This window comes from Triturus cristatus, chromosome 3_1 (assembly GCF_964204655.1).
Source record: "Triturus cristatus chromosome 3_1, aTriCri1.1, whole genome shotgun sequence".
NCBI classification, from domain to species: Eukaryota; Metazoa; Chordata; class Amphibia; order Caudata; family Salamandridae; genus Triturus; species Triturus cristatus.
This window is the reverse complement of record NC_140583.1, coordinates 679,325,326-679,348,804: the sequence shown is the minus strand read 5'-3', so window position 1 is coordinate 679,348,804 and position 23,479 is coordinate 679,325,326.

Genomic DNA, 23,479 nt, shown 5'->3' with positions numbered 1-23,479 from the left:
TCACTAATAGTGATTTTCAAAACTGTGATGCGGTGAGTAGTGACTCACAATTTGTAGCCTAAAATGTACGTATATAAAGAGTTGCAATTTCCTGGGGGGGGGGGGCGCTAGAGGGCGCCAAGCAAGATGGCCACACTTGCGTGAGGCTCTTGCTGTTCGGGTTTTGATCCGGCTTTTCTCCTACATGCTTGGGGGCAGAGATGCGTGAAAACCTTGCTAAAAGGCATCGGAACATGCTGGCAACAGATATATATTGACGTTGCGGTGGAGTCTGACCTGATTCTCGTCGTGGACGCCGGAGATCCTGTCCGAGACTGAGCACAAAATGGCGGCGGCGGACTGAGGCTGGGGAACGGCTCGGCGCGCAGCGGGAGAGTTGTGAATAGTGGCTGACTCCCGATCGGATTACTGGAGTGCGGGCAGAGAGGTGGCGCCTGGAGTTTGCCCGGAGATCCCTGCCGCTTTACAGGTCGCGGCGCTGCTGCCGTGGCGTGGAGACAATATGGAGTAGCAGAGCAGTGCGGGGCTGTGTCGGAGACGTGCTGCGGCCCGGGAGCTGACGCCGCGCCAGAGCCGGTGAGTGCGTGCTGACCCCTGCCACTGGCCGCCGCTCCGAGTGACTGAGGCGGAGGCGGGCGACAGCCGAGTCGCGGACTTCGTGCATCACGGCTGGGAATCCGGGAAGTGAGCTGCCTCTCGCCAGGGCCGAGTGCCGATCCCGCGCGGTGGAGGTAGATGCGGGAGACTGCATCGGAGCGGCCCGCGCTGCGGAAGGCCTAGCGCTGAAGCGCTCAGTGACGGTACTACTTTGGAGGAGGAGTGGGAGATTAGCACTGCGGCAAGGAGCAGGGAGCCGCGTGAAGCTGTGCTGGCCCCATTGCTGAAGGGGGCATTATATGCTGACTGAGAGGACGCGCTGCCCCATCTCCCCCACTAGCTCAGGCAGGCCTGGCTGTGTCATTGCTGAGTGGAGTGCTGCATGGCCAGTGTGGGCTAGCCTTTGGGCTGACATTGTGCCTCCTCCTTATGCCCTGGATCCCATTGCCTGCCATTTTAGATTGGGGGTACATGCAAAGTTGAAAAAGAGTTGACAACACTGTATCAGATGTCTGTATCTGCTGATCGCCGGTGCGACGGATGACATTGGGGGCTCTGCCCTGCTGCTCACACCTGGCTGGCCGGTCCTGTCTCCGGAGGCGTCATACTATACGGTGCGGTCCCACTGCGTGGCCGGCTGGCGGATTCTGAGGTTGTTCTGGCGTCGGTGAAGTGAAGGCGCTTCATAGCTACCTGAAGGGCGAACCAGAGGGACCGATAGTGGAGGGGCGGCGCGGCGGACTCCCTCCTCCTTTAGCGGCCTGGGGAGACCCCGCCTGAGATTGCAGACGGTGTTGGGGTGTGCTCCCAGACACTATGGGGAAGTCAGATGGGTGACAGTCGAAGCTGCCTTTTGAGGCGCGGAAAGGTATCCGTTCTCAAACGGAGCCTGCGGACGAATCAATGGACATGCCGGCGCCGTCCACCGCGGACCTGAAGGAGCTATTACTGGCCATGCAATCTAGCCTAGTTTCCATAGAATCCAAGATGGACTCCATGAATGCCCGATTGGAGGGGGTGACGCACATAGTTGATGAGCACAAGGAACGTCTGACAGAAGCGGAAAGACGGATCTCGGATGTGGAGGACACCTCCGCCGCAACTTCATCAAAAATGCTTGAAATGGAGAAAGTCCTAAAAGTAATAGCAGCCAAGAATGATGACAACCTCCGCATCGTGGGGGTGCCGGAGACCACGGCTACGGGCAGGATGGAGGAATATGTGGAACACCTTCTCATTGCATTGTTCGGTAAGGAAGCCTTCTCTCCGGTGCTGGTGGTGGAGCGGGCCCATCGATCGCTGGCGCCCCGCCCGGTCCCTGGGGCGCTGCCTCGTCCGATAATCTTAACTACCGAGATCGGGACACAGCTCTGCGTCTTTCGCGAGAGCGGGGCCAGCTCCGATATGAGGGCATGAGCATTTCGCTATACCCGATTTCACCATGGCCGTGCAAGAGCAGCGAAGGAAGTTCCTCCCGGTCAAGAGGCGGCTGCAGCAACTCAACATTCCGTATGCGATGCTCTTTCCTGCCCGGCTCAAAGTGACATATCAGAATAAGCTTCATTTTTTCAACACCCCGCAGCTGGTGCAGGATTTCCTTAAGACATTGCCGAGAACTGGGTCTGCACGCTCCTCTCCGCCCCTCCCCCCACCCCGAGTGGCGGAAAGTGGATGTACCTCGGATGTGGAATGAGCAGGGACTGTTGATGCTGGCGATCGGCGTGGTCCCAGTCTGGTGAAACTGCAATAAGTCTCGTGCTCATAAGTCCTGACTGTGGCCACCGCTGGGAGCCGGGGGCGGGGTTATGACTAGAGAGCCCCCCGTATTGGAGGGGGTCGCTGGTGACCCATTCCCCCTCGTGGGGAACCGCTTATATTTTTAGTGATGAGGAATTCCGGGTGAAGTATGATAAGACGAAGAGCCTCATGCTCCTGGCCCAGATGATGGTATGGCTAATCTGGGGGACTATATTACAGAGAGGGAAGACTTTATTGATAGTATCGGGCGTCACTGCCAATTGACCCACCAGAGTTTTCGCCAGACCACCCGAACACCCTCGCCTTGGCGAGGAAGCTCATAGTTGCCCTCTGGACTCTACCCCAAAGGTGAACCCTTACCAGGATAGTTGATCAGTTGTTGGGGCTGTTAATGGTTGAGCCATACTCCCACGTTAGGGTCATGGCGTTATCGGGGATGAATGGGGGAGGGGTCGAAAATCACGGCAGGTTTGGGCTGCTGATGTGGGAGGGGGAGTGAGGGGGTGTTAGTTTGCTTGAGTTATTCCAGATCAAATGCTAAACCACGGGCCTATGATACGCCGAGCACGGTTCTGCACAGACACCGATACCGAGGGGGTTCCGGCCCTTTCTCACCAATGACATACTTGGGGAACTCTCATGCCTGACAGCACTAATCCCTTCGCATTCCGTTTCCTCACTTGGAATGTGCGTGGACTGAGGGAACCCCGCAAGCGCAGACACATACTCTCCTATCTAGACCGGCACGGGGTACACTGCGCGATGCTACAGGAAACGCATTTCAGTCCTACCGCCCCCCCTTCCTTTTCTGCGCGATGGGCCAGTCATACATGTTTCTCCTCCTAAACGTCATATGCTCGAGGAACATGCATTCTCATACAGAAAGCCCTCCGCTATACCCCAATTGGATCTATCACGGACAAACAAGGGCGTTACGCTATCCTGTGGGGTAGGTTGACTAATCATTCCTTTACTTTTGTTTCTTGTTACGGGCCGAATACTTATGACCCCGAGTTTTTCAGGGTACTCTGGGGCAAGATCTTAGAGATAGGATCCACACATCTACTCTGTGGGGGGGATTATAATGTTACAGTTAACCCTGAGGTGGATAGATCACACCCGTACCCGCATCATTACTCGCATGCGCAGTCCACCCTCAAGTCGATTATGCACGATTTCGAATTGGTGGATGCCTGGCGACATATGCATCCATTGGGGATGGAAGGCACCTGTTATACTACTGCCCGGGCCTCATGGTCCAGAATTGATGCTTGGCTTATAACCAAGCGTCTTGCCTCTTCGGTCACACACACCTCACATCTTGCCCGGACATATTCGGACCATTCTCCGGTGCTTGTCACCCTCAGCCCTCCGCATGTGGAGTCCCCTTATTCGTCTTGGAGACTCAATCCGCTTTCCTTACTGGACCCTGTATTTCAGCGGGAGCTCAAGCAGGAGATTACAGAGTATTTTTCCCGTAATGTTGACTAGGTTTCGCAGTACTCCACAGTCTGGGATGCCTTTAAGGCTACCATACGAGGCCTGTGCGTGGCAAAGAGTGGGGGGATCCTAAGGGACATACGCTCCACCCTGCGCAAATTGGAGGCGATCTTAAGAATCTTGAGGCTACTCTGCAATCTCATTCTACACCGGAGCTACAGGCTCGACTTAGGAGTGTCCTCAGCGACTATCAGGAGACGGCTGAGCGGGAGTGTCGATTTAGAGGAAAATATTTTAGGGCCCGCCAGTACGGTGAAGGGGATAGGCCAGGGAAAGTGCTAGCGGCTCTTATTCGTCCTCCGCTGTTTTCTAATATAGTCCTTGAGGTGGTGGATGACGATGGGCGGGTACACAAGTCCTCTCCAGAGATAGCGGAGACATTCCGCAGGTTCTATAAAGACTTGTACAGAACTCGCAGAGATTGCCCAGTTGACTTCCCTGCCTTCTTTGATGATACCACGATTGCTCGGTTGGGGAATGGTCAGAGGGAGTTCCTCTTGCGTCACCACGAGGATAAGGAAATAATAGAGGCCATAATGCAACTGCAATCCGGAAAAGCGCCAGGGCCGGATGGCTTACCGGCCGAATTTTACTAAATGTTTCATCCATTACTCATCCCGATTCTGAGGCATGTGTATGGGGAGGCACGGGAGACCGGGATATTGCCGCCTACTATATATAGGCCTTTATCTCTCATTAATGTAGATGCCAAAATTTTGGCTAAGTTAATTGCTAATCGAATCAGCCCACTTATGTCGGCCCTGGTCCTTCCTGACCAGTCAGGATTCGTGCCCACGAGGGGGACGTCCCATAACTTAAGAACGTTGTTCGCCCTGCTACAGGACATTGACCCTGATGTCAATGCGGCCGCTATATTTCTGGACGCCACTAAGGCGTTTGATTCCCTGGAATGGGATTATCTGGCCTTTGTGTTGCAGCGGATGGGATTTCCCGCTCCATTTCTGGCCTGGGTGAATTTGTTATATTCGGGGGTGTGAGCGAGAGTTCTGGTGAATAGTATTCTATCGCCTCTCTTTACGATCACGCGGGGTACCCGTCAGGTGTGCCCATTATCACCTATTCTATTCGCCTTGGCCATTGAACCACTCGCGGCTAAGGTACGGCAACACTATCGGGAATATGCATTGATATACCCAGAGAGACAGATTTTAATTTCTTTATATGCAGATGACATTACCTTATATCTGCGAGACCCTGCTGCCAGCCTAAACCCCATTCTCTGTCTGCTAATTCGATTTGGACATCTTTCTGGCATAACAATGATTTGGGGAAAGTTGCAGATCTTCCCCCTCACAGATTCTACCCCAGAGTTTAGACCCGATTACCCCTTGGGGTGGTGTGCGGACACCCTCACTTATCTCGGGATTCATATTTCCCGCTGTCGGGAGGAGTTGATGCGCGCTAATTATGGACGCACGCTGGACTCCATTACGGATAAGGTCACCAGATGGCTAGCGATGCCTCTCTCCATGGCGGCTAGGATTTCCCTGACTAAAATGGTGGTGTTGCCTAATCTTCTGTACCTCTTCACTAACATTCCCCATGCCCCTAGTCGTTATTTTTTTTAAAGCATCAGGGCTCAGATGGTCCGTTTAATTTGGGGTGGGAAGCAGCCCAGACTTGCCTGGGACGTTCTCACTCGCCCTTATGACTCTGGGGGATTCGAGGTCCCCGACACAGAGCTGTACTTTATATGCGCTCAGGCTCACTTTGCGGCTTATTGGATGCATCCTCCTCCATACATGCCCCACCTCGCCATCGAAGATGGTTACATGTGGCCCACACCCTGCACTGCCTACCTAAGCACTCCAGGTGTCCCCCGGCAGAGGGCTGTGACCACAGTTCAATGCACCACTAGTGCCTGCCGTGATTTGGCTGGTAGATTACAATGTCCTGTACTCTACTCGCCTCTGGCACCGCTTTTAGGGAGACACGACCTGCCAGTGAGGTTGGAAGGGGGGTGTAGTCGAATGCTGCGCAAATTTTCTCGCCTCACTTGGGGCCAACTGTATAAAAAGGGGAACTTCATCACTAGTGAGGAGTTCTTTGGGGATATCTCCCCCACGCCATTAGACCTATTCTATTATGTGCGTCTCAGGCAGGACGTGCGCTCTGCGACGCTGTGTTTCCCATTGGAGCCCACTGTTATGCTTCCTTTACATATCCTGCTACAACAGCCTTCCCCAGCCCGGGTCGTATCGCGATTGTACCATACAACACAGGGGGAGTGGGAACGGGATCCGGCACCGGCTAAGGGTAAATGGGAGGTGGAATTAGGAGAGTCCATTAGGATTGAACAATGGGGCTTTTGCTGCCGGCAGATTAGTACCATCTCCACCAACAGTAGGCTGCAACTTATACATTATAAGTATATTCATAGATTGTATTACACGCCGGCCCGGCTTCATCGCCTGCACTTGCGGGACACTGATTGCTGTGATAGATGCGGAGCTGAGGGGGCGGACTTTGGGCACTTGGCTTGGGGCTGTCCACCGATCAGGTCATATTGGGGGGAAGTTTTCCATGCACTGGATGAAATGACGGGCATACATGTGCCTGATGACCCTCTTACGGCCCTCCTAGGTTATACTGAGAGAATCCCTGCCAAGGTTCGGAGGTATGTCTCATTTGTTCTCCTTATGGTAAAGAAACGAATAGCTAATAAATGGGGACGAGTTCGAGCTCCTAATTTCAAGGACTGGCTGTCCGATCTGATTTATTTCCAGGAGCAGTTACACACTTATGCTGACCTGATGCCACCTACCTCTCGCCCTAGGGATATTTGGGATCCTCTACATACATACTTGTTGGCTCACACCACACCAGCGGATACAGATATTGATCCGACTTAGTGGAGGGGATATGGCCGGGGCTGCGGAGGAGCGGGGGGGGGACTGGGAGTGTCCGGGAGACTGTGCTGTGCTGACTACCTTCCCTGTGTTTGGGGCCTGTGCTAGGCATATATGAGGATATAGGGCTTGGGCTGAAATACGATCCTTGGAAGGGTGATCTCTTGGTGTGCTCGGTGCTGTTGGCTTTATCATCATGGCGTATAGTGTTTTGATGGTGTTTTGTTTTGTATGTGGCCTTTGTTGCTAATTGTCTCTACTGTCTGCCCACCTGACGCGGCCGACCCCACAGGGGTTGTAGGCGACTTGCTGTGATCACTTCCCAGATGTAATTCGTTAATACTAATGGTAGCTGCCATGCTGGCCTGTTGGGATGTAGGCATACGGCTGTGTTCATTATTGTGCGATGTCAATAAAGGCTTTAAAAAAAAAAAGATTTGCAATTTCCTAATTGCAATTAACAGAGATTCGTAATTAGGAAATCAGAATTCTTTACGTTCATACATCTAGCTCACTATCCCCATAATTCAATGCAAACTAATATTAATTCAGATCAAAAGAAATTGAATTCATAAAATGTTTTAAAAATAGCAAAAACAAAGGAGACACTCCTGATTCGTGAGACTCCTGGTCTGCCATAGGGGTTGATGGCCTTGCACCATAGCAGGAGTTGGTGCGTATGCGTGTGCCTTCCTTCTCAAGGTCTGCCTGGATTTAGCTTCACCTTGCCACACTATTGTTGTGATGCTGTGCTCTGCTAAATGGGATGGGATGGGGTGCCTGTTGTGATTCGAAGATACAGGCTCCAGTTGAGTTTGATGTTGTTTTTGTTGCTTTTTTGCAAAGATTTGTAATGTAAACCCCCACAGGGCTTGTCTGAACTCCTTGCAGTCTTGCACGACTAATTATCCAGTCGACAGTCAATATGTGAATGTCATTTGTTGTTTTCAGTTTTATTCGACTGCTTGCCCCCTACACCTGTTGTAATCTGCCCCTGGCAACTCTGCAACACCACTCGTTCAGTTTCCTCTGAATACATCTGGGACTGTGATCCCGCTTTGCTTTGTTGCAGACATTGTGGACTAATTGTACTTATCCTAAACTCGAATAAAAAGATTTTAAAAAAAATAAATAGCTAAAAGAATTCACAACCCATATTCAAAGTACATAAAAGAAAGTGTGGAATGCCATTTTTGACTTGTTGCCTTATTTTACACGCTGGAGATAATAGGTACCTCACATTTCAGGTTTAACATATAGTGCTCACTGCATAAATCAAAAATATCTTAGGTAAGAGGTAAAGGATATCGGTCTTTAATAGTAAATTGATTTAAATCACTATAATCAGTACAATAGCAAAGATCTCTTTCATTCTTCCGAACAGAAAACAGACATGCTCTTCACAAGTGGGGGGAACATACAATCAATCCATTTTGTAAGTTCTTCTGAAAGTAGTCTTCAAGTATTGCCTCCTTAATTTTGACAGAAAAGAGATACATCTAAAAGGTACAAGAGCACCAGGTTTAATACCAATAGCGTAATCACATTTTCTACACAGAGAAAGTGTACAGACCCTAGGCTTGGCAAAAACTAAAGAAAAAGCCTGGTACTAAGTAGGTATAAAACAAAGATTAGCCACAGTTAAATCTGAGGGAATTGTGTAGTTCTTCAATTGAGGGCCAATGACCAAAATCATAAAAATGATAATGACAAAACTGCCTCTTCAGCCAAGACCTTCTAAACATCATATAACAATTAGGAGGAATATTGATATCAAACGAAAGTACTTCCATGTTGTTTTCAAAAGAAACCTATAATGGTAAAAACATTCTAGTACTGGACCTCAACCTATGATGAACTGTCCACAGTTTGAACTGCCACAGATGTCTTCTTAGCTCTTTCAAGATTATTGTTTTCAAAGACACAATTATGATCCAAAAATATTCTACATGTACAACAATTCAAATGTACTGGAACATAAATAGTATTTCCTTCTTCAATCTTGAAAAAGATAGACAAAATAGATAATTGGATAACTAGACCACTCATGGAAGACCCAAAATAGGGTAACCAATGCACATCTTCTCTTTTTACAGATGCCTGAAATGTATGCATATCCTTTTGAGGACAAGTAGGACAAGCATGAGGCACATTACCTGAATCGCCATAATATAGAATCTAACTTTATCTTGGGCAGTGTTCCTTTTTGTCCTCTGTCAAAGGACTCTTAACCATTTCTGTGCAACATGAGAAATCTTTGTTTCATTGTGTCTTTCCTGAAGTCTGTATTCTACAACAAGGCTAAGTCAATTATTTCAGTATATTCAGTAGACCAATGAGAACACGTCAACTGATCCTGAATCTCTACTTTCAGTCAATGATGAAAAAACATCATTTGAGTTTTCTCCAAGTAATCTCTGATGCCAACTGGTGAAAACAAATCACTTAAATCAATACGTCCATTCCACTGTGCTGGATATCACATATTGCTTCTTCAACAGAATACTCCATATCAGGACATTTAAACATTTTAAACACAAATTGAAAGTCGTTATAATTATCCAAATGTAATGAAATGCATCTTTTTGCATGTTCACCCCCACATTTTTTGCACTGATGCTGTTGTTTTTTGACTCTGAGAGTACACTGAGGCCTGCCAGCCATACCTCAGTTCCAGTGTTCAAATCCAATAAGAAGTTATGTCAAATTGGATACACTCAATTAGCAAGTACTGGCTTACTTAAAAGTCCTTTGTATATGGCACCCAGATGCCCAGGGCATCTAAGACAGATTGTTCATCCAGAGCTGCAGCACTGTTTGCACCACGCTTCATGTAACAGAAACAAAATGGACCCCAGCCTGTCACTGCATACTCACAAGGCAGTGTGTGACAATGCCAGTTCAACTTTACTATTGCACCCAATGGCAAAGCCACCACTTCCCTTAAGTAATACATGTAAGGCTCCCTCATAAAAGCCTAGACAGTTCTATGGCAAGGAGCTATATATTGCTAATTAAGATATATGATTTTCTATATGTCTTAAAAGCAACACTTCCAAATCGTCATTTTGCTGTGGAAGGTTTAGGCGGTCCATTGGCTAACAAAGAGTTACCGACTGGCACCCCAGCCCAGCTAACTGCTGAATGGGGCCACCTAACCAAGTTGACTAAGGTAACATAATGGGAACATTGTACCTGACCTGATGCCCAGGTCGGATTTAAAGTCACCATTAAAGTTAGGCAACATTTAGGGAGTTTCCACTTAGCACTCCAGCTAGTCCAGGGACCTCACAAAGGCAGTGATAAACAGTTAGGTCTCTGACCTCCTGAGGAGACACGTGAATGACTCCCAGGCTCGGGAACAAAGGTAGTTGCAATAGAGCGAGGTGTTACCTTCGCTCCCAAGATAGCCACTCAGGGTGTTAGCCCAACAGGCAGGCTTCAAAGGGGAAGCCACCTTTGGAAGGCTACTGTGACAACATCCCCGAGCAGGATGCCTTTTGTTCCAGCAGACATTTAGGAGACAGAGCAAAGGAAGGGGAGCCCAGTGCCCAAACTGTTTTCTCCCTTTTGCTACACCTCTATGGTGGGCTACCCTTCTCCCGATGACCAAGAAAGGGTTGTGCCATCTGGAAGAAGCAAGAACGGGGCTCTCTGGGATGCCAGATGCTACACATCACAGGAACTTTGTCACTAGAAAGGAGGAGACCCAGTAGCTCATTGGCTAGTGACCGTGTAGTCCCCTCTGGCACTTTCCTGGGATAAGTAGAAAACCCCTGGCACCCTGCCCCTCATTTCATGTTGTAGAAGAAGAGAGGACAGAAAAAATACTGCCCTGATGCCCTTACACCGTGCATAGAAAGGCTGCAACATCGAAAGGACTGCACCTGTTGCACTTTTGGGCTTGTGAGATTAGTGCTGTGCCTGTGGCTCTTGACCCTGGGGAAAGTTGGTTTCCCAACTTTACCAAGACCAGAGACTCTGAGGATCAGTTTGCTGATCTCTTGGAACCAGCTGAAGGACAACAAGAACTGAAAGAGCCCAAACTGACAAAGCGGTAGCCAGCGCAGAAGTTTTGAGGCTACCTATTGCCAGGAACAACCAAGTGCAAATCTGAATTAGCCAAAACCTGCACACGAGTCTGGCAGACTCTGGAGTGTTTCCCATGTTTGGAATCATCGTTCATAGGAGACACAAACCCCTACCAAAGAGATTGTATCCAACCGCAGTGCAGCGTGACCAGTAGTGCAGCAGCGGCTGTCTGACTACTGCATCGTAGAGGACTTTGAGAGACCCTGAGCTCCATGGCCAAAGTTGCCCCACATCACCCATGGTGAGAGTAACCGCCCCTGAGACACCCAGTCGACTGCACCACAACCGGAGCATCCTTTTGAGCATCTCTGCCTGCATCCCTTAGCATCAGGACCACTCAATTGACGTCTATGGCGATCGTGCTATAGAGTTTGGAACTTGCTCTAAAAAGACTTTGATGGCCAGGTAACTGTCCAAAGCATCCAGACTGTGCCCCTATACCTTGTCATTGTTGGATTTGGTCACCCAACTCAGGCCGGAGTACTCGCACTAACTTTTCCAAACTTTTGAAAAGTTTACTAACTTTTTGTTGACCTATGCTTGTTAGTGTTTGCCTTTAAAAGTGATAAAAATGTTTAAAATCTGTATCTCCGGAAACCTTTGATGGAATTTGATGATCGAGGTCTCTAAAACTTTCTAAAAATATGCTCAATGTTTATAAATTGTTGTCATGTCTTTTTATTGGTGTGTGATTTTCTCGTTTTGTTGTTTGGTGCTGCTAAATGCTTCACACTAAGTTCCTTTGCTAAGCCTTACTGCTGGCAGCTACAACTACCTAGGGTTGAGCTAAGGTTAAGTAAACAATACTGACTGGACCCAAGTCAGCATCTGAGAGTGTATTTCATAATAAGGCCCCGCAGCCATATCACATAGTACACCCAGATCCTCACACCAAACATTGATCAAAAGTCATCTGCTTGCATCAAAAATGAGTTCTCTTTCCTTGCAAGGTTCGAAGTAGTTCATTATAGCATCTTGTAGTAAGGCATCTTTGATACTTTGAAAGGTGAATTGTTGTGCCTCTGACCACTCCCAATTCAATTCAATATGTTTATTAAGAATTTGGATCTCTTATGAGGTCCACTTAAGACATACATGGATAATCATATAAAAGAAAAACCCAGCAATAAATATAAACACTTCATTTAAACCATTATATCTATGTCGTTACATCAGTTTGTACAGATTTAAATCATCAGGAGACATCAAAGATTTCCAAAATCAACTCTAGGGGATTCTTTAGGCAGCATTGGGGCCCTCCAATAAAGGGTAGCAAAAAATTACACAATGTACAATTCAAAAACTTGTGCAATTTTGATAGACTAACATAAAAATGCAATTTTAGCCAATGGCCAATTATTAAAAATGGATCATAAAGCAGCAACAACGGCAAATTATTAAGTAAAGTGCATCATATGGCAGCATCAGCATAGCAGCAATCGTAAAGTTACATTCTATGCTGGAACTGTAAAGGACCCAATTTTGAGAAAAATAAATACAATTTAGAAAATTATCATACCATAGCAGCATCATATACTTTATATAAAGGTCATCATAAAGCAGCAAAATCATTTCCCTTAGGACTTATAAAACCTAATTTATTGGAAACAGCAATGTTAACAATAATCATAAGTATATATTTCCTGAAGAGAAAAATAAATACAACAGGTCGAAAAGACATAAGAGCTCGAAGCTTTGAAAACAATATAATAGGAAAACTAATTAAATACATAGCCAGCCATACTCGGAGACTAATTAATAAAAGTTAAAATATATTCATAAACTCCCTAAAAAAGTTAAAAAGTTTTATGCATACCATTTCATTTTTTAGACAAAACTAAAATTCTCGAGCAGACAAAACATTTTTAATGCCATTCTGGATAAACATTGGTCGAAGACACCTAAATCGAGATGAAGTCAAAGCCGGACATACAAACAAAATATGATCAAGTTTCTGAATACCCTGATTACAGAAGTTGCAATTTTTTCCACCTTTGCTATTAGGAGACCAACTTACAGTTAAATCATTTAGTTGTAAAAGATTCATATGGCTGAGAGTAAGCCACCGGCGAATACCGTGGGTTAAGTTCCAGGAGAGGTACTTCTGGGGAACTCTTGGGGAAGAATCCTTAACTATTGTTTCCAGTCTGGCCCTTGCTCTACATATAATAACGTCCCTCTGATGGCTAATTACGCCACTTGAGATCTTTAAAAAAGATTTCAATTCTGTGAGGGGAAAAGGACAGCTCGAGATCCTCTTGCACATTAAAGTATTGCAGTGCCAAGTGGAAATTGCTGAAAAAGGAGTATTTATAAATTTGTCCTTCAAAAATTTCCTGTTGCATAAAACTCCCTCAATGAAGAGGGATCGCTATTCTTTAGCTGGTAACCCCAACGTATTACCCTAGCTAGACCTTGTAAAAAATAACTTATCAAGCCAAATTCTAGCCTAATGGCGGCCGTTGGGACAAGAGTATTAAAATTACATAATTTAAAGAAGATTTGGAATTTGATCTTATCCAAGAAGCTCCATTCACTTACTGGTATATAACAAGGAGGGAGGGATTTTGGCTCTAAAAACTAAAAGCAAATGTGAAAAATGTCTTCGACCCATAGCACTATAAAATAGGCGTAAGCCATTTGCACGTCATGTCGCTTTACAAGAGCTATGTTCAATATGGGGACTAATCCTTGTACTACTAGAAATGACTTTCCCTGGATAAAGGTAAGAATCTACAATCTCCAATTTTTCGGAGCCAATTCTCCAATTAAAATGGCAAACTTTCCTATTTTTTCCTTGTTTCATAACCAAAACCTTACTTTTAGAGACATTTATCTTCAAAAATTGTGCAGACGTATAATTCTGTAGTTGTGACAATTTGTTGTTTAAATCAATAGAAGTCAGGTCCATAATTACAATATCATCTGCATACATAAGGTAAGGGAATGGACGGCTAACTATCTTTGGCGCGTCCTCTTCCATTAAGGAAAAACAATCCGGTAGATCTCTTATATATATAGAGAACAATAGAGGTGCTAATTGGCAACCTTGATTCAAGCCATTTTCCGTAGAAATAACTGAAGGTAGGCCATTAGTACCTGGCAGCATGTTTGTGAGTGTAGGGCAATAACTAAGGTTAACAGAGTTAAAGGTACCCCCATTTTATATAGCTTTTTCCAAAGAAGTGGCCGGTCAACCTTATCGAAAGCAGTAGAAAAGTCTATAAATGCTACATAGACGTTTGTCCTGTGAAAGACTGTATATTTCTCTTCTATTAATTTAAAAAAACAGATGTTGTCTAAGGTGGAATTATTTTTCCTAAACCCTGCTTGCTCAATGGGGAGAATTTTCTCCTCTACTACCCAATCAGTAAGATTCTCAAGAACACTGCGGACAAAGATTTTTCCCACTGCGTCCAATAAAGATATTTGCCGGTAGTTACCTTGAAGATGTCTTTCGCCTTTTTTGTATAACGTAATTAGGATACTACCGGACCATGACGAAGGGGTCTGCCCATAAAGATAGCAATATTCAAACAGAGGGGTAAGATATGTTGCCCATAGTTTTTATGACTGACATTGGAATTTCATCTGGGCCCATTGCCCATGAGGCTTCCTCCTTAGAAGGCTCATTATCGTAAACTGACATTTTTGGGGAGTTCATTAGAGGAAAGTCAGGACAGGAGGAATTTTAATTTGCAGAGTAAAGTTCTAATACATGGGATTTCCATTCTTCTTCATTTATTGGAATGGGAAGAGATCTAATTCTAGTACCACAACTTTCTGCAATAATTTCCCAGTATCGTTTTGAGTTATTTTTAGAGGCAGCATCCTTTATTTGAATTCATTCGTAGTCTTCCTTTTTTGGTTTTAAAAAAGAGCGTTTTTTCCGTTGTCTTTTCCTCTAAAGTAGACATATTAGTCTATTTCGTTCAGGTGAATAATTAAAAAACTGAGCACTCACTAATTTGTTTAAATCCTTATTTATTTGAAGTAATGGGTTAAAACCAGATATCTGTGTAATTATTGTGTGGATGGTTTTACAAGACATAACCATACTGTTTATAAAACGGCTATAAGATCCCAGTAAATTATTTTGGGGGTGATCTAAATATTCTGTTACTCTAAGCTGCTTATCGCCTATTAAAATAGTTAAGGACTCTCTTAATTTTGAAACGGCCAGAGGATTCCAGTAAATTCTGCCATTTGCTTTGTTAAACGCTGTCGCCATATCCTTGTAATTCCAAGAGGTCTCTCCAACACAGGATGCCTCTATTTTTAAGCTAATCACTATATGGTCACTAAATTGATTTTCAAAAAATTTCCCAATTTGATCAACTATTAAAAAAATCAGCCGAGGTAATTACATAATCAATAATGGAGTCACCATTTAGTCCCTTATGTGTATTTTTGGCTGGGATATCTTTTTCTAGTCTCCCATTGACTACTAATGCCTCCAAATTTCTTAAGCCTTCTAATAAAATTGTTCCTCTTTTATCAGTTCGAATATGATTTGCGAATTGAGCAGGCAGTATATTAAATGCTTCCTCCTTAGCGGAGTTAGCAAAAAGCCCCAAACTATGGGTGGAAACCTTAGCATTCAGGTCTCCAACCAGCATTAGGTTCTTACATTCAGAGTATTCGAGGATAGACGAGAGAAAGGCAAGCAGATCTTTTAGTAAATATCTATTAGATGAATCCGGTGGAATGTATGCATTCACAATTAAAAGGGACTCAGGGTTAACAGAATCTTCCTTGGTCTCTTACTTGATTGCCTGAAATAGATTAGAGGTATATGGGACTGTTTTATATGTCCATTGGAGGCTTGATCTAAGCAAAATTGCGATGCCTCCTTTCCCATGTCCCCTGCTCACCGGGAGCGCAGGGCTGCTCAGTACATAATAATCTTCCATGGACTCATTTGTTATAATCCAGTGATGGAGCGTGGGTTACTAGCTCGGGTTACACACACATACCCAATACTCACCTGGGCCCAAAACATTCACACATATAAGCTAGTAAACCCCGCTGTCATCAATATTGAGTTGACCTGTAATTCAATATTTACCTTTACCAAGTCTTACCAACTTAATCTCCTTAAGAATTCCTTTACTCGATGAATCAGGTTGCTGAGTTTGTTTAAGGTAGAAAATGACATTTAACTTAAACTTGAAATAACCACAAACTCAAAAAGTTTTAGAAACTTTATCTAAATCAATAATTTTGTGAGTCAGAATCAAATACTGTTTGAACACCTCTTCTCAAGAGGCTAGATAAAAATCAAATATAGCAAAGTCATAATAATTATCAATGAAGACGGTACCTGTAAGAGGGAAAGAAAGAGAAAGAGAGAGAGAGAGAGAAAGCAGGTACAATGACAGGTTTCACAGAATTATATTTACCTAAGGTGATAGATGAACCCAACTCCTTGAAGATGGGCTAGATAGAATCTCCCAGGACAGGATGTAGACAGAGGATCGGGCAGATTCATATCTGGGAAGGTGACCTCTTCTAAAGTGCAAAGCCAGCGTCGCACCCCTCTCTGGCAATATTCTCCTCGAATGTCCCTCTTCCGGAATCCCTTTCTAGATGATTCGATTATCGATCAGTATCTCATTTTTTCGATCAGAGTTTCTGGCAACAGCAGGGTCTGAGACAGCGTCTCGGGCAGAATCTGTAGCAGCATACGTGTTGGGTCGGTGGCGAGTCGGAATGATGGATCTGACAAGTCTGACAATAGTCTCTAGCTAATTTACCTCAATTATACTATTCTGCATTTGTGTACCACCCCCAAAAGTTTCAATATTTGTGTTTTCCCCTGTTCTGATTGGTCAGGGTGAGGAGGTGAGTTCATCACACCATATTAAAAGTAATATTTTCTCTTTGGACCATTGTTCTATGTTTTCGCCCCTTAATTTACTTTCCCATAGCTTTATTCCCACCCACATTTCACATTATGATCGATACAAGTTATACATTTTATTCAAAATTGTTGCTCTCGTCTGGGTCATTAGTTTGCTTTCCCAGGTGTCTTTGCCCAATGTGACCTTGGCTGTGATTCAAGTATGCCATCATAGTTTCAGGCAAGTTACTATGCGCCTGCGCGCGGATCAGGTGGGGTAGGGATTTCAGTCACCCTCCAAGGCTCAAATATGAACTTATAATAAAGTCAGATAAAGACACATTAGAATGCGACAATAAATGACTTCACTATATACCACTTATCTCTACTCTATCCCCATTTACTTATTTAATTCTTTTCGCATTAGTGCCTAGTAGAACTTATAGGTTCAGTTTATGCGATAGCATGTGCATTACCATGTGAGTTTGAAGCGGCCATTTTTAAAGCTATTGCGCAGCTGCAAAGTTTCCCCACCAAGTGAAAGAAGACGTCATACTACTTAGGTGCAGTAGACGCATGCGTAGAGAGTTTCCCACGTTTTTGGCGGCCATTTTTAGACACTCGGGTTACTTGTTAGTAATACACATAGGCAAGCATCCCCTAGATACAGTATGTTTGTATGTAATGCAATATTAGTATTCACAAGACTTGTTGGTTACGTTGTTACATGTTATTTGAGAGGATTGCATACAAGCAAGTTTCTAGAATACGAAACCTTGCTCCATCAATCCACTCTCTGATGGCATTTAATGCCATCACTAATTTCTACTAAATCAGATGCCAACTTTAGCACATCTCAATTTCTTCTTCAACCTTTTCATTTCTTTCTTTCTCCTTCTTGCATTGTAATCCTCTCATTCTTTTGGAAAAACCTCCTTTCAATTATTCTAGTTGTATTTCTTCGCGTTTTCTTTTCTTACCTCTTTCATTCACTTCATATTTCCTTCTCCCTTTGCAGCATTTGTGCCAAAACATTATTGCTAATACTAATAGTGGTATTCCCATTATGGGCAGTATTATGTGACCTAGAATATCATTACCTATGTTGCAGAACCAATTACCTAAGTTAGAAATGCTATTTGTAAATTTCTTCCACACACTTTCAACTTCCAGTGGTTTCAACTCTTCTTCTAATTCCGTTATATTTTTAATGTATTTTCCAATTTCAACACTTTTATCTGGAATATACGTGCAACAATGTTGCAGTTTCAATAATTTACAGACTCCACCCTCTTTTGCCAATAGTATGTCAAGAGCAAGTCGATTTTGCATAACCATAGATCTGACAGCAACTAATTCAGTGTTGATCATCAAGAATCCTCCAGCAGTGTCAGTAGATAACCGATCAACTACTGTAGACAACTGACACATTTTCCGTGAATTTAGAAGAACTCCCACTGAAGGTATCAATGCACCAAAAATGTCACCTACAATTTCTGAAAAACTAGCTCTTTCTACACGTTTTAGTCCATTATTGTCTTCATTGCTTCCAGTGATTCTTTTCACATGATAAACTTTATGGAATACTATTCCAAAATAGCAACTCCCATACCAATGGTCTGGCAGCCTAAAGTAAGCTTTATTGCCACACACATAATAGATTCCAGGAAATATTGGATCTGTTCCTCCTTTAAGTCCCCATCTCCCAATTATTAAGACATTATGTTCACATTCACTGGAACTAATAAATACATTGTTATATTCAGTCTTTAACCTATGGAGACAGATTTTTCCCTTCTTTTCAAAATCCAATGACATAGCAGCATGAGTCTTGCCATTTGCATAATGCTCTTCCTCCTCAGCCCATTTAGGTATCTGAGGTTTAGGTTCAGAAGCTCTCTTTTGAAAATCCTGTCTCCTTGTCTCAACTAAATTCAAAAATATTTTCTCTTCTTAGTGCAATTTACAAGTTAAATTGTGCTTATGTGCTTCAGCTATATCTATTGCTTTCATTGTTAGAAAATATTCACTTATAAATTGTGAGTCTCTCGTACTAAGGACAGGGTTCATACTCTTTCGCATAGGAACCTCGGAAAAGATCACATCTACAGTAGAATAATAATATTGCAATTTCCCTGTTCTGTAAAATAAGCTTGCTAAAACACTACACGAAATACCACATGTCAATGGTAAATGATGATATGTTACTCCTTCTGCTACAGATGTGGGTAATTTCATACACACATAGCAATCACTAACCTCCATGGTCTCTACATATTGTACTAACAGGTTTGTAAAAACATTTAAGTCTGTATCATTTTTATTCACAGTGTGATGTAAGTCTAACTCATCTGGTGCTTCTAAGTCTGCTTTGTCTACTTTGATGGTATCTACCTTTTCATGTGTATTAGTGCTATTTTGTACCTTTGTAACCATCAAATAAGGAATGGCCACTGTTAGTACTAACCATATTTTGAGTACCAAAATTATACTACATATACATATCATACAACATTTCTTAAAACAATTCGGTTTTCCGGTAGCTCTATTGTCAGCCATTTTATCAAATGGGATAAGAAGATTTCTCTTCTTTTACTCTAGTAATTTAAATTTTTGTGACAAAAAAAAGGGAAAAATTTCTTTCAAGTTGGTCTCACTTCTTCATCAATTTTCTCTGTATTTAAGCTTTCATCATCTTCTCCAATTATTTCCAAATTCTCGAAATCTTCAAGAATAATGTACGTCCATTCTGGACCTTTGAATTTATTATTTACTAATTTCAGTCTTGCGCTTCTTCGTTTTGGTATTTCAGTTGACGGTTTAGATCGACTGGATACTTCGTCTACTTACTCTGGCTCCTCTGTTATGGGTTTAAACCAGTACTTCACTCTAGGCCAATTATCGCCTCTTCTGATTCTATTAGCTTGCACTGCGCTTTCACTTTCTTCAAGAGTTCTTTTATTTTCACTAAGTTGCGGCACAACTTGATTATTTTCGCTTTCCGGATTCCTCTCTATCTGACCTTGTCCAGGACTTATTTTGATGTCACCTGCCTGAATGCGTTCTTCTTCCCTAATCTGACCCTGTTCAGGTTCAGTTTTGATTGTCTTTTCTCTTCTTTTACCTGAACTTGTTTGGCTTTCCCTGTCTGGTCCTGCTCAGGTCTTTCTGCTTCTTGATTTTCTTCTGCCTGAACGTGTTCTCTAAGACCTATCTGTCCCTCCTCAGACCCTGGGGCTATGACTTCGACTTCATCTGTCTGAGTAAATTGCTCTTTCCTTGTCTGGTCCTGCTCAGGTTCCCTAACAATCGTTTTTTCACTTACCTGAGCGCATTCTTCTGGTCCTACCTGGTCCTCACTCTTTTCCTGACTAGCTAATCTAGTTTGGCTCCTTGTTCTTACAATTTCTTCTGTTATCTCAACTATTGGGATCCAATCATCCTGACTGGTGCTTTGTTGTTCACGGTCAGCTACTTCAGGATTTATTATTTGAGATCCTTCAGCTGTACAACCTTCAGCCCCTTCACCTGCTTGAGTCTGTTTAGGTTCTTCTTCGTCAGGTGCTGGTACTCTTTCAGTATGGCTTGCATGAATCCGATTAGGCAAACCTGCACATTTTACTGCTGTTGTTGTAACCAATATAACCTGATGTGGTTTATACCACCTTGGTGCTAGGCACGATTCTCGTGTGTGATTCGTCACTACAACCCAGTCACCGGGATTCAGATCATGCGCTTGGTTCAGCTGCTTGGGGACTGCATCTTCTCCAACCTGATGAGATATAGAACGCTCTTGGGCAGCCAACTCTTTGCAATACTCCAGTTCCAAATCATCAGTTATATTTAACAGCTTGTGTCCTGGTATACATGCCTGCTTCATTGTTCTTCCCATGATTATTTCATGGGGACTCAATCCGGTATTCTTGTCTGGAATACTTCTAAGTCCCTTCAGAACAAGAGGTAAAGCATCAGGCCAGTCCAGTGGAGTGGATTCACATACCTTTCCCAGCCTTGACTTAATTGTGCCATTCAATTGTTCAACCCCTCCAGATGCTTCTGGATGGTATGCGCAGTGCAGCTTTTGTTCAATTTTGAATGCTTCACAAATTGTTCAAATTATTTCATTATTAAAATGAGACCCTCGGTCTGATTCAATAGTTACTGGAAAACCGAAACGTGGTATAAGCTCTCTTAATAGGAGTTTGGCCACTGTCAAGCTGTCATTTCTTCTGGTGGGGTATGCCTCCACCCATTCTGAAAATAGACAAACGATGACAAGTACATAGTTCAATCCTCGACAAACAGGCAACTGAATGAAATCAATTTGAAGTCTTAAAAAGGGACCTTCAGCCTTTCCAATTTTCCCCTTACAGACTATTGTTTGACATTTGTTGGCATGTCAAGCATCTTTGGCAAAGACTCTCTGCAATGTTCCTGAACCTTGGATTAAACCAATCTCGTCTGAAGAGTCTAATCATTGCATTTCTGCCTATGTGGGTATCTCCATGATAACTCATAGCCGTGGGTGCAAGCATACAGTCTGGCAATACAGGTCTGTCATCTAAGTAAACCCATACACCATCTTCTGCCCTTCTCTGACAAACAATTTTCTCCCACTCTTCTCTTTCTTTTGCCACTGCTTCATCTTGGAGTTCTCTTACTTCTCTCCATGTTTGTAATCCTAACAACAGTATAAGTTGGCAGTTGATTCCACAATTTTCAACTTTCCTGTTTACTGTCATTTGAAATTTTGCGCAGTGTTGGGCAACCTGGTCAGCATATTGATTACCTGCAGTCACACGGTCATTTCCTGAATTATGTGCGGCACATTTGACCACTGCCCCTTCTTTTGGTAATTGTATTGCTTCAAGCAACTCTTTCACAAAATTTCAGTTTTTAATAGGAGACCCTGAAGTAATCAGGAAGTCTCATTGCTTCCCGAGTTGGCCAAAGTCATGCACAACCCCGTAACCACACTGACTATCAGTGTAAATGGTTACTATCCAATTTTTCCCATTTTTGCAAGCTTTAATTAAAGCTATCAATTTGGCTACTTGTGCAGACTTGACATCCTAAATAGGATGCTTCGACTATTCCAGCCAATGTACACACAGCATAAGCAGCACTCAAACCTCCCGCCTCATGGTGCATACATGAGCCATCTACAAAAGGCTCATGCTCAGCATATTTCAAAGGCTCATCCTGTATGTCTGGATGGGGTTTAGTACAGAGTTCTGTTACATCAAGACATTTGTGTTCAGCTTCATCTTTCACTTCCTCATTGTATGGATTTGGCAACAAGGTTGCTGGGTTCAGAACAGTACATCTAATTATGGTCACATTTTCTGCTCCTAATATGATTCTCTCATATTTTGTTGATCTGCTCGGAGTGAGATACTGAGTTCGAGTTCTTGTTAAAAGAATCTCAACTGCATGGGCAAAGTACACCTTTACAGGGTGTCCCATCACATTTGACTCACTTTGTTCTATACTTACACATGTTGCAGCAACAGCTTTTAGGTATCCTGGCAATGCAGATGCTACGGGATCTAAGGTAGCAGAAAAATATGCCACAGGACGTTGCATTAGACCATGTCTCTGTGTTAAGACTGAGAGGGCACAGTTATCTCTCTCACAACAGAATAATGCAAATTCTTTTGAATAATCTGGCATACCTAGAGCAGGTGCTTCACATCAACGATTTCACAATTTTACAAAAGATTGTATGCTCTGATCATCCCACTCTACTGGGTCTTTTGCTCGTTTCTATGCCATTTGTATCAAGGGTTTTGCCACTAGAGAAAACCCTACAATCCATTGCCTGCAATATCCCACAACACCAAGAAACATTCTTATTTCTTTTTGTGACTGTGGTAGTTTCATTTGTTTTATTATTTTTATTTTCTCAATGTTCACTCTTCTTAATCCTCGTTCTATTTGGTGTTCCAAATATTTAACTTCATTTCTGCAGAATTGTAATTTTTCAGGGGACACTTTATGTCCACCTTTTGCTAGATGGTTCAATAGGGCAATGGAATCAGTTACACAGTCACTCCTTGTTTTAGACTCGACCATTAGGTCATCAATATACTGCACCAGGACTGACTCTCGAGGTACTACCAATGTCTCAAGACATTTTTTCAAAATTTGGTTAAAAATCGAAGGACTTTCTGTGTACCCTTGAGGAACGCGATTCCAAACATAAATACGATCCTCAAATTTGAAGGAAAATAAAAACTGACTATCAGGATGCAGTGGGATGGAGAAAAAAGCATGGCATAAATAAATTACGATGAACCATCTTGCGTTCCAGGGTATGTGGTACAAAGTCACTGCAGGGTTGGGTACTATAGGGCAACATGGCACACAATCTTGTTTATCTCTCTTAAATCTTGAATTACCCTATATTTTCCGTTTGGTTCCTTAATGCCAATTATAGGTGAATTACAGGGACTACTCATGGTTTTCTTTAGTATGCCTTGCTCGAACATTCGATGATCAATTTCTGCTGCAACACCAGCCTTTACTTCAGGACTCATCTTGTATTGTCGAGTATTTGGATAAACCGCCCCTTCTTTACAGTCACTTTAACGGGGTCTACATCTGTCATCAACCCTACTTCTTTTCCTGTAAAATCCCACACTTCAGGATTCACTGTCGTTTTGCCCTCATCGGGTAAGTCATCTTTGGTCATCATTGAATATAATTAATCTACTTCTGTTCCTTGTTTGGCTAACATGATCTTATGTATTCTGTCTTCATCGGGGGTTTGAATGGCATCACCGTCCGGCGTGCAAAGTACTTTCTGAATGAATTTACA